General features: G+C 38.5%; 1 protein-coding gene and 2 long non-coding RNA genes across 5 annotated transcripts in view; 2 read left to right on the top strand and 1 right to left on the bottom strand.

Annotated features, from left to right (window-relative positions):
* The window catches only part of SSBP2 (single stranded DNA binding protein 2), a 308,559-nt gene extending 306,490 nt beyond the window's left edge, over positions 1-2,069 (bottom strand). The window contains exons 1-3 of one of the 2 annotated variants that reach the window (XM_077866330.1): positions 1,916-2,069; positions 1,434-1,515; positions 210-273 (exon numbers count right to left, since the gene is read on the bottom strand). The gene's annotated coding sequence lies outside the window, so the exon portion shown is untranslated. The remainder of the gene's footprint in view (positions 1-209; positions 274-1,433; positions 1,516-1,915) is intronic. The other variant, XM_077866340.1, reaches the window with a different exon arrangement.
* Positions 1-14,841, top strand: part of LOC144294610 (uncharacterized) — a 73,835-nt gene that overhangs the window by 18,095 nt on the left and 40,899 nt on the right. The gene's annotated exons all lie outside the window — the stretch shown is intronic.
* On the top strand, positions 8,002-9,047 carry LOC144294623 (uncharacterized). The gene is made up of 2 exons (XR_013361989.1): positions 8,002-8,217; positions 8,501-9,047. It is a non-coding gene; the product is annotated as an uncharacterized LOC144294623 (long non-coding RNA).

Here is a 14,841-nt window from a genome sequence, read left to right as displayed (position 1 = left end):
CACTGCACAGGGGCCAGCTGCCAGAGCAGCAGGGAAAGACGACTCACCTACACAGGCACAACCCGTTCTCCAAACACCTTGGAAATTTAACTGACACACAGTGGGGAAAAGAACAGGTTTTCAAGCTTTGTTACTATGCATATGCTAATTATTAGGCAGAGGGGAACACGATAATTGAGTTATGAAACTACTAAATAAAAATAGACTACCTGACAGAGAGCTTCTTTACATGACGTTTTTACACAAGAATAAACAATGTGTTCTTTGTAGAGCCTTAAAAAAAAAGAAACAGGGTTAGTTTTATTCTGTAAACTACGGTCTCTTGTAACTAGACGAGTGCTTGTATTTGTTGACATTTTGATTTATAAAAAACCTGAACAAGTTCAATTTCAATAATTCTTTTTGTTCAAGCAATACCAGAGAAGAGGGGAAATACTGATGTTCATTCCCCTCCCCCCCCCCCCAAAAAAAAACCTGGCATATGCAAAAGCTTTAGAATTCTCTTTGTTCAGCTCTGGGTCAGATTTCATGAAAAAGTAATTGAAATTCCTTTTGCTCCCCATTCTTCCATGCATGTAGAGAAGCTTGTGTTCCTAATGAGCACCAAGAAGCTTTCTTCCACAGAACTTTATCTTTGAAAGATGAAATAACCTGTTTCCCTCAACTCTTCTCAATCCTGTTTCTGTCTTTCATTTGCTCTCCCTCCTTAACCACAACATGAAATGTGTGCTAATTAATTCACTGTTGAAAAATTCAGTCTAATGCCTAGAACTGGTATCATGTGCTAAGTGACCAAGGTAGAACCCAAAGTAGAGAAGTAAAGATTACTTGGGTTCTAGTGAGCATTTTTTAACACTGGATCACTGTGGATAAAACCAAGGATAATTATACCTGTGAAATGGCATACAGGTATATGTATTCATGTAATCAGATTAATGATGAATTTGTAAAAATTCTCTGAGATCCTTTGTTTAAGAAGAAAGGCAACAAATAAAGATAGTAACGTCTAATAAAACAGGAGAGTTTCATGTGAGCCATGCTTGCTCATAAAATGTTACTTTCTTCACATCAAATGATAAAAGTTAAAAAAAAAAAGGAATGTCACAAATAACATTTTTGGCTTTGTCAGTAGACATATATTCTTAGTTTTTGCCGATGCAAATGCCAATAACTTTGGATACAAAGTTGTCTGAAGGGACGCCTGGGTGGCTCAGTGGTTGAGTGCCTTCAGCTCAGGGCATAATCCTGACGTCCCAGGATTGAGTACCACATTGGGCTTCCTGCGTGGAGCCTGCTTGTCTCTCTGCCTATGTCTCCACCTCTCTCTTTCTGCGTCTCTCATGAATAATAAATAAAATCTTTTAAAAAAAAAGTTGCCTGAAAATCTGAGGATGGACTTTGCCCCAACTGTACTGTTCACAAATCAATCAGACCTCACTTGAAACTCAAATGTGATACTTCTGCTTCCCTTCCTTTTTGTGTCTTGGCCACTGCACTTCCTTTCACCAAAGAGACCTAGAATGAGAAAAAAAAAAGTGAAATTAAAATCTATGAATTATTTATTACCAGTATTAGGGAGAATAACTTGAAGTGTTTTGGGAAGAAAAAAAAAAAAAAGGTTTGAAGGTTATTTCTGGTTTTGTATACTTTCCCCAATTGTAAAACCAAGTTACTTAGGCACTAGTATGGTATTTTAGTATATACTTACTAAGAAAAGCCTATTGTTTTCAAAATGTTTTTATGCCATCATATCATTAGATCCTTCTAAAATTCCAGTAAGATATGTTAACAGGTGTTATTTTTATTTACTTTAACACTATCATTTATCACTCCATCTTATAGGTGAAGAGACTGAGGGCAGAGTGTTAAATGTTGTTCATGAATACCAAACCAATAGTGGTAAAGTTGAAACTACCTATCAGCTCTTCTGACCTATGAGCCCAGATGCCTTCTATTTGGTCATCTCCCTCTGTTTTCTGAACAGTCGCACAGCTCGAAGCTGGAAGGCTCTCATGCTGCTGTCCATTTCACAGCCTATCTTCCAAAAATGCAGTTGTAGAACTTAGAATGCATTGTCCTACTAGAACAACAATGCCTGTGTTCCATAAACCCCTGTGTCACTTCGCAAGAACCTATGCCTAACCCACAAGAGTTATGTTCCTTTAAGATGAAATAGGTTTCACAGAACAATATTCTCTTAAGAAAGTTTTAAGGAAAAAGTTCTGAGGCCAGATAAGTTTGGGAAACATAGCATATCATATATCCCACTCAGAGATTCATAATGTACATTTGCATATTAAAGGCTGTAAGAAGTTCTGCAGGAAAGAAAACTGCTGAAAATTGTTCCATTGAGAATTCATCAACCTTCTTTGACTTTGAAACCCTTTCCCTGAGTAACAGCTATTAACACCCAAAACTAGAGTTCCCCAAAACACATTTTGGACATTTCTGCTATAGGAAAATATGTTGAGTTACAATTTGAGATATTAGGAGTATCTCACCTACTCTGAGATTGGGAGTTACCCTGAATGTAAGATAGATACTGATGATCATTCCTGTGATATCAGTCTGGACCTAAAATCAGCCCTGGATATTGGGACATAAAGCAGAGTCAGACATTAAAGGATAAGAAACAGAACAATAAAGGATAGGAATGATGCCTGGGAACACAAAGATGAGATTGAAATGATGGGGCCAGAAACGCATGAAAGATGAGAGTGATGAGGGAGCAGATAAATTGGAAATTTATCTTGCCCCCTTTTTCTTCTTCCTCCAATCCAATCCAACTTCCCCTAGACCAAACCAAGGGTAGGAAGCAAGGATGATGCTGAGAGAAAGGGGGTGGACCCAAGCATTAATGGCTGTCTTGGAAGGAAAAAACAAAACAAAACAGAAAAAGGTATACTAAGCTAGAGGATATGTAGTAGAAGCAACTATTTTACTGTAATCATGTTCAGGAAAGCATGAAAGCCAGAGGCTTATAGCCTATGTTCTAGAGCAGTCAGATGAGCATCCAATGTATCATCCATATTGGGACACTTTGGAGTGAAAGGGGCGCTGTTAATAACCATATGAGGACGACAGATGTAAACTGGGGCTGTCCCAGGCACACCAAGATATGTATTCACCTTATATGCTTGTTCCTCTTTGAACTATGTGCCATGACATTCAGAAGAAAAAAAAAGATATAAAAGATATGTATGTATACGTTGATAATGTGAACTATAACGGATTCCACTTTAAGTTGTTTAGATCAAAATAACCTCATGACCCCATTCAGCAAACAGGTGTTGAGCATCTATGATGCGAAAAGCCCTGTGCTCAGCACTGGGGGGGATATAGATAAGCAATACACATCAGTGCTCTCAAGGAGCCTCCAGTCAACATAAGGAATTAAGAGATTCAGATGACCAAGCTGCAAGTAAATTATCACAGATGGTCATAAGAGAACTAAACGTAATGCTGGGGAAGTTCTAAAGAGTGCTGACGTGGGAGGCTTTGGAAATTTGTGATATTTGGAAGGACAGTAGATTATTATCAGGACTGGAGTGCAGGCAAAAGGAGATAGAGCTTTCTGGGTGATAAGACAGTAAAAGTAAAGAGCATGTTGTGGTAGCATGAAGAGCATGGTCCCGTTTGGCAGGAGTGTAGGATTTGGGAAGAGAAATAGTGGCAGATGAAGTGGGGAAAGCAGATTGGGGCAAGCCTATATTGGGACTTAAATGCCAGTATAAATCAAGGGGAAATAATTCAGGAAATAGTCAAGAACTTTGATTGTATAGAAGCGGTCTGGGGCAACCATAAGTAGAACCACAACCACTTACCAATTTGGAAATCTTTGGAAATAATCGGGCCAGTTCTGCACTTTCACAAGGTTGAACCCAGAAAGCTGAAGGACTTAGAAGCATTTAGGTTAAATATAACTATTAAGACTATTATCAAATCCAAATTAGGCAGTCATAATTAGTTTTCTATTGCTGCTATAAAACATTACCACAAATTCAGTGGCCTAAAAAAATAGAAATGTATTATCTGACAGTTCTATAGGTTAGAAGTCCAACAGAAGTCTCAGTTGGCTAAAATAAAGGTGTCATCAGGGCTATAGTCTTCTCTAGAGTCTTCCTGAGAGGAGGGTCCATTCCCTGGTCTTCTCCAGCTTCCAAAGGCTACTAACATTCCTTGGCATATAGCCCCCTTCCTCTGTCTTCAAAAGTAGCAGTGATGGATAGAGTCCTTCTCACATTGCATCACTTGACCTCCTCTGCCTCTTTCTCCAACTTTCAAGGACCCTTGTAATTATATTTGGCCCATCTGACTAATCCAGGAGAATCTCCCTATATGTTAATTAGCACCCACTTTAATTCTCCTTTGCCATGTCAGTGACATATTCACAAGTTCCTAGGATTAGGACACAGAAATCTTGGGGGAGTTATTACTCTGCTTAGCACAGCGATGTAGCAGTTAAGACCTCCCATGATTTTTTTCTTCTCCCCACTCCCCTTGCATAGGGAAGGCCAGGCATTGGAAAATGGCTCCATCCTTGGTTTCTCAAGGCAGCTCTGGTACTCATTGTATGTATAGCAGACTTTTACTGAAGATTTGTGGTTCTCAATGGATGATCACATTACAGTGTAGAAAAGCACTTAAATTTGAATTTAAAACTTTGCTTCTCAAGTTTTTGACAGGGAGTTTCTTTTTAGCCACTTTCTCTTCTGGTCTGCCCATGCTCCCCATCCCCAGGGACGTTTTTCCTTCCTTCTCTCTTCTTTAAGTCTTGGGCCTGCCAACATACCTCCCTCCTAATACTCACTAGAAAAGGAAAATTCCTGTTACTTTATTGTTTAAAGCAACTTGGCTTGTTTAGCTCAGCCTTTCCCAACCAGGATATGTCCTCGGCCTTCCCTTTCATTACCAAAAAGATCCATCAGCATCTTTTGTGACAAATTCTGTGTCTGCAGTCCATTTTAGTTTTCTGTTTTTGTTTTTCTTTTATTAGAGAGAGAGGGAAAGAGAGGGAGGAGTAGAGGGAGAGGGAAAGACAAAGTCTTAAGCAGGCTTCACACCCAATATGGGATCCATCCCAGGGCTTGATCCCACAACCCTGACATCATGACCAGAGCCAAAATCAAGCGTCAGATGCTCAACCAACCCCCATTTTAGTTGTTTTTAATAGTAATTTTTGTCTTCTCCTTTCATGCTATTAGAGAAAGATTTATTATCAATTTTAGAAAGAGCGTTCCCTTTCCATTATTGGTGGACTACCTTCTGCAGTACAGGAGGTAATTGGACAGTGCTTTACAAAGAAATGAAACAAAGTTGCACCACGTCACTTGGGGTAGCAAAATCAGCCTGCCTCTAAGAATCAGGAGACCTGGGTACTGATTCTAGTCTCCCAAATGACCTGATGACTTTGAGCAAGTCAGAACCTCTATGAGTCACCATTTTGTCAGGAAAGTTGACTTAAATGTTCTCTGAATTCCAAACTTGGGTAAATACGTCACTGAATTAGTGGAATTTATGTTTGTAGCCAGGGGGCTTATTTGACATAATAAGTAGTTAAAAGCAAACCAGTGTCACAGGAGCTTTGGGGACTCCCAGAAATTTTACTGCTGTGGTATCTGGATTAATCATCTGGGACTACATTGAATTTGGAGACCCTATGCTTTCTCTTTCATTTTTGAAAGGACTGATGAGATCGTGTGCCAGCTACAGTGATGGACTGAAAAGAAAAATATGACAGGAATCAGTGTTTTTTTGAGGAATATTAATTTATCAGTTAGATATGAGATAAAATGAAATAGCAGGCAATAAGCAGCAGGAAAACCAATTAAGAGACTGTTGTGAAAGTTCAGGCATAATAAAAATGTAACAGGATGCTAGATGGGACTTTTCCTGTTGTCTCAGGGTTTCCGCCAAAGCACCACAGCTGAGGACAATAGGCAGTAGGAGTCCACATATTTTAAAGAAAGTTGCTAAACACATCCATGTGTGCCTTGCTAACTGGTTCTTTGCCCATTCTATCATGACCCCATCCTATATGAGAGAAGTTAGTGAATCGTTAAAGGGAAGAGTCTGGGAAGTAAAGGAATTTGCAAAAGTTGAAAATGCGATGGTTTTTCTCTCTTCTCAAATCACATGTTCTCTGGAGTTTTGGGAACAGAGAGGCTGATGTCTGACTCTCACCTGGAGGTGGGCAGGGACAGACTGAAGAGCATTGAGAGAGCCTATCCTTCTGGAATTTGACCAGAAATTTGTGGGGTGAATTTCCCACGAGCTAAATATGTAGTATGGAAGGCAACTGAGTTACAGGGCTGCAGGCTGGACCAGAGTTTCACTTTTTTGGGGGGAACAGAACAGTGTTTGACATTCTTGACAGCAGGAAGATGGAGGGGATACAGTTGCAGAAGAACTCACAAAAATAGTCCATGGAAGAAAGGGCCAGCATTGGATAGTTGCTAGGATGAAGGCCATTTGAGAGAGTTCATCAAGAGAGAACCAAGAAAGAAGTACAAGGAGCAGAAGCTATCATCTCCTCTAGCTAGACCCCTTGATCCCCTTAACCTATCTCCTCCATACCTATATTGAAGGAGCCAGAAGCAGGTGACAGAGAAAGTAGAGCAAGAGGGCCAAGAAACAGACTCTGTTTTGCCCCCATCACTGATCTGAGGATTCCCTGGCTAGGCCTGAGCTGGAGAGAGGGGAGAAGCTTTAAACTGGATGGGAAACGGAAGTTTTGATTTAGATTGGACTAGACTTTTTCTATTCTGAAAATGAGACTGTTGTCTAATCTGTATCTGTCTAGTCCTAACAGAACAAGAATGTACACAGAATCTGCCTGATGTATCATCCAGGGGCAGGAAAACAGGATAAGACAAACATGTTTGAAGGCAATGAAATTTTAAAATAATGCTTTTTCCTGTTTGCACCTCAGAGAGGCCAGCTCCTATGATAAATTAGTATGACAGCAATATAAATAATAATGATAATAATGACAATAATAATAACAACCAATTGTTAAATGTTGGCATAGTTTGCCAGACTTATGTTAGGTGCCAAAGTTACATTATTTCATTTAATCTTTACGACAATATCATGAGGTAGGTAGTATTAAATTTAACCCCATTTAACAGATGTTACCTTGGAGTGATTAAGTGATTTTTTTTTTTAAGATTTTATTTATTTATTCATAAGAGACACACAGAGAGACGCAGAGACACAGGCAGAGGGAGAAGCAGACTCCCTGCAGGGAGCCCAATGTGGGACTCGATCCTGAGACCTCAGGATCACACCCTGAGCCGAAGGCAGACGCTCAACCACTGAGCCACCCAGGCGTCCCAAGAGTAATTTGTCACAAAATACAGTTAATGAATAGCTGCTTTCAGATCCCACAAACCATTTAAGGTAGAATAGGGTAGCAGTTATAAAAGAGGAAAGAAGCAAAGAATTAATGAATGAAATATCAGTATTTATCATTCTAATCCAGGAGTGGATGAAATAATTGATAAAAAGCAATGATACAATTAATGTATACTGATGTATACTGATAGGACTTCAATTATCATACAACCCACAAATAGCATTTGTTGCTAAATATAAAACCAGTAAATGTGTCTATTAAATAACTTGCTTTAGGTGGTTTGTTTTAGGGGTTTTTTGTTTGTCTGCTTATTTTTAAAGAAATGTTGCCCTGTCATTTTGAAATTAGTTTCCTGGAATACAACTAATATGTTGATTTGTCATTTATACTATGTCAATGTTTTATTATGTCTAAGATATTTGATGGAAATAATGGAGTACACACACGTTCATTGTTTTAGTGATGATGTAGATATTTAAAACAGATACCTAAATTGAAGAATAACTTCTTCACTGTGAACTCCATGAAGCAGGGGTCTTATCTTACTTATAATGGGGCTCTAACCCCCAAGGTCATGAGATGAGTATCTGGCACATTGTAGATGCTCACGAATCTAGAATCTTTTATTAAGCGCCTACTATGTTCCAGGCAACAAGTGTTACATATTTATGGCAGAGCAAGTCTCCTTATAATATGTGTTCACAGCCCTTGCTACACCCCTCCTGCCATCTAGAAAGAATTCTGGCTTTTGTTCTATAGCTTTTATTATATGCCTTCTGGGGGAATTGGAGTTTGTTGCTAGATTCTACATTTGTGATGTAAAAATGAGAGACTGGAGCCAGAGAAACAGAACTGATAAGGTAAGAGGAAGGAAGAGGGAAAGAATGGATAGCCCTATGAAGGGAGGACTTTGGGGAAAAGAACGGGGGACAGGTTAATTTAGGGAATACTGTGATAGATTACAAATAGCGCCTCCTTTCTTGTGCTCTGAGAAACCCAAGGAAAGGATATGATTTATTTCTAACTGCTTCTAGTGCCTTTTTCTTCCCCAAGATAGGAACATAGGGTCCCAGATTACATATATATTATTTCTAATCCTTAAAACACCCTGCCAATGGAAGCATTATTGTCTTTAATTTCCAGGTGAAGAAAGAGCCTTGAAGCAAATAAGTAATTCTCTCAGGACTCCACAACTAAAGCTAGGATTTGAATCCAGTTCTGGTGGGCCCCAGCCTGCCGTCTTTCCATGATGCCACATGACACTTCCATAACCATCTGTTGAACTGACTGAATCAAAAGGCTTCCCTTGTGAGGGACCTCTATTTATTCTGATATCATACATAAATGGGAAAGGCTTATTTCTGATATTTGATTCAGGAGAGAAAAGCTTAGCTCCTAGCCTGGAAAGCAGACCGGCTTGCTGTACTAAGCTTGCCTGTGGGCTGGGTGGTTCATTTTGAAGTCCAATCACTTTGCACCTAGGAAATGGCATTGTTTACCGCAAAGGTTCAGCTAAAACTGTTGCAAAAATTGCTCTGTGGCCATTCACGTTTCTGGAAATCAATTTTCTGATCAGGTAGCTTACCTGATGCAAAGAAGTAAGGAATAAAAAAAAGGTTTCTTCAGACTGCCAACCAAGTTACCCTGGACCTTTCAATGGCTAGGTAGTAAACTAAATTGTATGCACTTATTTTGGTGAATTATCATTTTAAATGGCTTGAGGTAATGTTCTCATCTTCTGTCGCCATAGAAACTGTTATAAAATTTCATATAAATACCTCAGAAACAGGACTGCCTACTCCCATGGAAATAGATAGTAGGTACAATGGACCTCCAAGGAAATAAATGGCTGCTTGATAGAAAATAATACAACCCATTAAAAGAAGCCTCTTTATGATCCAAGTCCTTCCTAATGGATAAGCTAAGTATATGAGTAGGTAGGAAGGAGAAAGGGTCTGAAAGTAGTGTGAGGTGCTTTTAGAATAGTTTGCAAATACCACTTTCCAAAGTTGAATCAACTTTCTGTCTTGTTGAGGGAACATTCCATCGAGGTGTTAACACTAGAGTGTTTTCATCTATATTCAGAGAGTACATGCCACAGAGCCATTATGGACCAGACAGGAGTTGTATAAAAATGATTTGACAAAAAGAAATAGCCAGTCTGCTATGCCAAAATCCAGAGTGCTTGTCTTCAAGGTGAATCATATTCCATTCCAAAATGTCAAGTAGATTTAGTCATTTTAATCTTTTTATTAGATTAAAACTTGGTACCTATATTATAAAAGCAAAAGGAAATGACTGGAATATAGGCTCCACCACTGATAAATTGTATTATCTTGGGCAAGTTGCTTGGCCACTCTCAACCTCAGTTTCTCCATTTGTAAACTGAAGGTGGTACTTATTTTTATGGCACAATTAAAATAACCCATGAAAAGTACTAGAGTGATGTCAGAAATTGTTACTTATCAAAAGAAATAATAAATGTAATAACTAAGTATGTTTAGGTTATCAACATATATTATTAATTTTTACATTCTCTCTTTCCCTTGAACCGATAGATAATATGTGATCTTGAATAATTAAAAAGATGTGCTAAGGGATAAGAAAACAAGATCTTAAGGCAGAGTTGATGCAATTTCTGACAGTTCTGGTATTGGTGAATCTGAAAGTTTCCAAGTGCCATGGACGTCTTTTTTGCAGTATTTCCTCCTGATGCTTGAAAAGAAAGTCTGTTTTCATAAGACCTTGGGTCTGATTTCCAGTGGGAAAAAGGCTGAGGAAATTTGGCTTCATTTCCAAGTATCTTTGCACTTTTCCCAATTGCATAGAACCTCCAAGCTTCCCCAGATTACCTCGTTTCAATGACATCGAATCTTTCAAAGGGAATGTAATAATTCCGCAGAGAACTTAGCATTTCTGACAGCCTACCTCCCACTGTCCTCAGTGCTTCATAAATTATGCTGCCTCTGAATGTGAGCTGGGCAGCACCATTTTCCTGGTCCCCTCGTGATTCATGGTTTCTCTTAACTATGTCAGTGCCTCGTCAGCAAAGCTGTTCCTTTTGGACAGAGTGTGATGTGATCTGCTTCTTGGAGGGCAGCTTGCTAATTATATACTGATTTTATATACTATTTTTTTTTTTACATTTTCAAGGTAACTAATAACTATTAACTTTAGGAATTACTTCAAAATTCAGAAAACATTACCATTTAATTAACAATCTGCTCTCTGCAATACACTGTGACCTGAGAAGCCACTCTAATGGTAATATGCTGTTATCATTAAAATTAACTAACAAACCAGAAGAATAGTGCTGTTCAGGTCAGATACAGAGAGACCATAATTAAAAGAAAGTGAAACTAAAAACAAGTATCAGACCAAAGATCAACACAGCGTGGATGGCCACTGTGCCAGCTTCCCTGTTTTGCACTGCCAAAGCAGCTCCCTCCTGACCTGTGTCTGCATGACTCCTCAGGAATTCCAAACCTAGACCCTCCTTGGGAACAAGGCTGAGTCAGTCGTTGGGTGGTTAAACAATGGAGACTGAAAGGAAATAGGATGAAAAGTTCCTGAAAATGACTTGCTTCTAGATACCTTCTTATGTATTATTATCTTTACATGTAAGAATAAAAACCCATCGTTAGGAATGTCTTATCTTTTCCCAGACTCTAGGGCTTTCCAGAAACCTTCCCAGTGACACAGGTTCTTCCTGATGTAGGAAACTTCTGTTCAGGAAGATGTAGTGGAGGTTATAATGTGGAGGCCTTTCCAGCATTTGATTTGTCCCTGTCTATTCAGAAAGCTTTCTGATATTGCCAGGATGCTTCTTTGAGCTTAGGGAATGCAGAACTAGGAGAAAAGGGGCTGGAGAGAAAAAAAAAGTCTTATGGGATATGGCTAGGAAAAGTTTTACATAACTTAGAGAGGAGTATTCTAGAAAATCTATAGGATGAAGCCAATAGGAAAGCAAAAGATTTAAACAAAATAGTTCTCTAGACTATCTATTGACAGCATGGTGTTTGAAAGAGGCAATATTTAAATTATCTTGAGATGTTCTTTGTCACTGGGACATGTTTCTTGGAGATCATGACAACTTGAGATTGGACTTCCTGAATTTCAGCCTCAGTAGAATTACTTCGGGGATGATTAATACAGATAAACCTCTGCTATTACTCAGTTCTCCTGCTGTCAGAGTCCACCTGATTTCTGAAGCTTATATCCAGGAGCTTCAGAATCTTTGTTGGTACAGGATTCTTTGCACAACTTTGCACGACTCTGATCTCCTGCTCTTGCTAAAGCTTCTTTACCCTTGTCCACCAGCTCCATCCTGTGTCTCTCTCCTTACGGGGTTTTAGGAGATTCATAGCTTATAGAAAATGAAGGTGTGGGGATTGTGCTACCTTTAAAGAATTTAGAAATAGGCTCAGATGAGAGGACTAAAAGCCATTATGAGTTAAGTAGGGGTTTGTTTGTCTTTTTATTTTTGGGGGGTTGAATTGATAGTGTATCATGTACACAACATTTCTATAGGGAAAGTTCTGATTTCCAAGTAATGAATGTATATAAAGATTTTTATTTATTTATTTTTTAAAGATTTTGTTTATTGAGAGAGAGAGAGAGAGAGAGGCAGAGACACAGGCAGAGGGAGAAGCAGGCTCCACGCAGGGAACCCCACCTGGGACTCGATTCCGGATCTTCAGGATCACACCCCAGCTGCAGGCGGCACCAAACCGCTGCACCAGCGGGTCTGCCCATATAAAGATTGTTAAAAGACAATCCAATGTAGCTCTAGGCTGCCTTTCAAAATGCCTCTTGGGTTATACTTGTGTTCGTCTGATTTGATTTTATTTCTAAAAAATATACTCACTATTTATATTTTAAAATGTGCATATATAGGTATTATAAGATTATTGAAATATGTACCAAGATGCTAACCACCAAAATAAGATTTTTGAATATACACCCAAATGCTAATAATAATCTATAAGTGGTCATAGTATAACTGATACTTTCTTCTCTATATTTTTTCTACAATGAGAAAACAATAAGGATTTTCTCATTTTTAAGCAAATAAGATTGGAAAATAAAATGTATAACAGCATCCAAAAATATTGTAAACATTTAGAGATTATTTAATAAAAGATGTACAAGATTTCTCTGCTGAAAAAATATACAATACTGCTGAAAAAAATTGAAAAAAAAAGACCTAAGTAAATAGAAATAAACATGTTCAGGGATTAATACACTTAATATTGCCAAGATGTCACTTCCCCCCAAAGTGAATTTTATATATATATATATATATATATATATATGATTTTATTTATTTATTCATGAGAGACACACACACACACAGAGGCAGAGACACAGACAGAGGGAGAAGCAGGCTCCACGCAGGGAGCCCGACATGAGACTCGATCCTGGGTCTCCAGGATCACACCCTGCGCCAAAGGCAGCACTAAACCACTGAGCCACCAGGGCTGCCCCAAAGTGAATTATAGATTCAATGAAACCCCAATCAAAATCCCTAAGGTGTTTTTTTGTGGAAATTGGCGTGCTGATTCTAAAATACATATGGGTGGGGCACCTGAGTATCTCAGTCAGTTAAGAGTTCGATTCTTGATTTTGGCTCAGGTCATGATCTTAGGGTGATGAGATTGAGTCCCACATGGGGCTCCATGCTTGGCATGTAGCTCACTTAATATTCTTCCTCTCTCCCTCTGCCCCTTTCCCTCCCCACTCATGTGGACGCTCTCTCACTTTCTTAAATAAGTTAATTAATAAAATATATATGAAAAACCAAAGAACCTAAAATAGCCAAAGCAACTTTGAGGAGGAAAGAAAGATCAAAGTTGGAAGACTTAATCTACTAGGTATTTATTTCAAGATTTATTTTAAAGCTATAATAATCAAAATGGAATAGTATTGACAAAAGTTAGGCAGATAAATCAGCAGAACACAAGAGAGAAGTTTAGAAGTAGACCCACAATTATGGGGTCAAATGATTTTCAACAAAGAAACCAAAGAAATTCGATGGGATTAGAAGTATGGTTTTGTTCAGTGACAGTTGGATACCTATATATGCCAAAAGATGAAACTGGATCCCTGTCTCACATCATACACAAAAAATTAATTCAAGGTGCATCATAGGCTTAAACATATAAAGGAAAATCTTTGCAGTGATGAGTGGGCAAAGATTTCTTAGACTGACCAGAAAAAGCACTAATTGTAAAAGGGAAATATCAATAAATTGGACTTTATCAAAGTCAAAAAACCTCTGCTCATCAAAAAACACCGTTAAGAAATTAATAGTTTACAGAGTGGGAGAAAATATTCACAACACATGTATTTGGCTAAAGGCTTACATCCAGAATACATCAAGCATATCTATAAATTAATAATAATAAGGACAACACATTTAAAGAATGGGCAAAAGAGGGCAGCTGGGTGGCTCCAGTCAGTTAAACATCTGCCTTCTGCTCAGGTCATGATCCCAGGATTCTGGGATCAAGCCCCACATCGGGCTCCCTGCTCAATGGGAAGCCTGCTTCTCCCTCTCCCTCTGTCTGCCACTCCTTCTTGTGCTCTCTCTTTCTCTGTCAAATGAATGAAAACAAAAATCTCTTAAAAAGTGAGCAAAAGACTTGGACATGTCACAAAGGAAGACTTATAAATTCCCATTAAGTACATTAAAATATGCTCATTATCATTAATCATCAAATGCCAACTAAAATCACTGATATACCACTATGTATCCCCTAAAATGAGTTAAGATTTAAAAGATTGCCAACATCCAGCATTGGCAAGGATGTTGAGTAGCAGGAATTCTCATCACTACTGGTGAGAGTATAGAGTGGGATAAATACTCTGAAAAATTGTATGGTATTTCTTATAAAAAGTATAGATCTATTCTATGGTATACCAGTTCTACTCCTGAGTGTTCATCCAGAAAATTTTCAAAATATGTTCACAAAAGACTTGTGCTATATTCATAGCAGCTTTATTCGTTAAAGCCAAAAAAGTGCGAACAACTCAGAGGGGAGACTCTTCCTGCCCAGGCTTCTCACTACCTCTCTGTTGTCATGTCATCTTACATGAATCACCTTGCCCTTACGACCCTTCCATTTATACTCTCAGAACATTCCAGTCTCTCTCACGTTTATGCCTTTGAACAGTGCAACTCCATCTATCCAGAATTTCCCCTCCCTCTCCTCTTGTTCTAACCCATCCCCCCAGGATTGGCTTGAGTTTTCTGAGTTGTCTTCCCTCCCTACTCTTTGCAGTTTTAAGCTTGCTTTACCTTAGGATCATGGAATGATCATGCTGCGTTACAATGCATGTTGATCCACTAGCTCATAAGCTTCTATCTCCAAATATCCGTAGCACCTAGCATTACATCTAGCACACAGTAGATATTATAAGAAAATTTGTTAAATACATGTCAGAATCTAACTTATTCTGTATCTAATGCTGAAATATATACT

Source organism: Canis aureus, chromosome 2, assembly GCF_053574225.1.
Source record: "Canis aureus isolate CA01 chromosome 2, VMU_Caureus_v.1.0, whole genome shotgun sequence".
In the NCBI taxonomy this organism is placed as follows: domain Eukaryota; kingdom Metazoa; phylum Chordata; class Mammalia; order Carnivora; family Canidae; genus Canis; species Canis aureus.
Note: the sequence above shows the minus strand (reverse complement) of the source record. Positions and strands in the feature narration are given on the sequence as shown.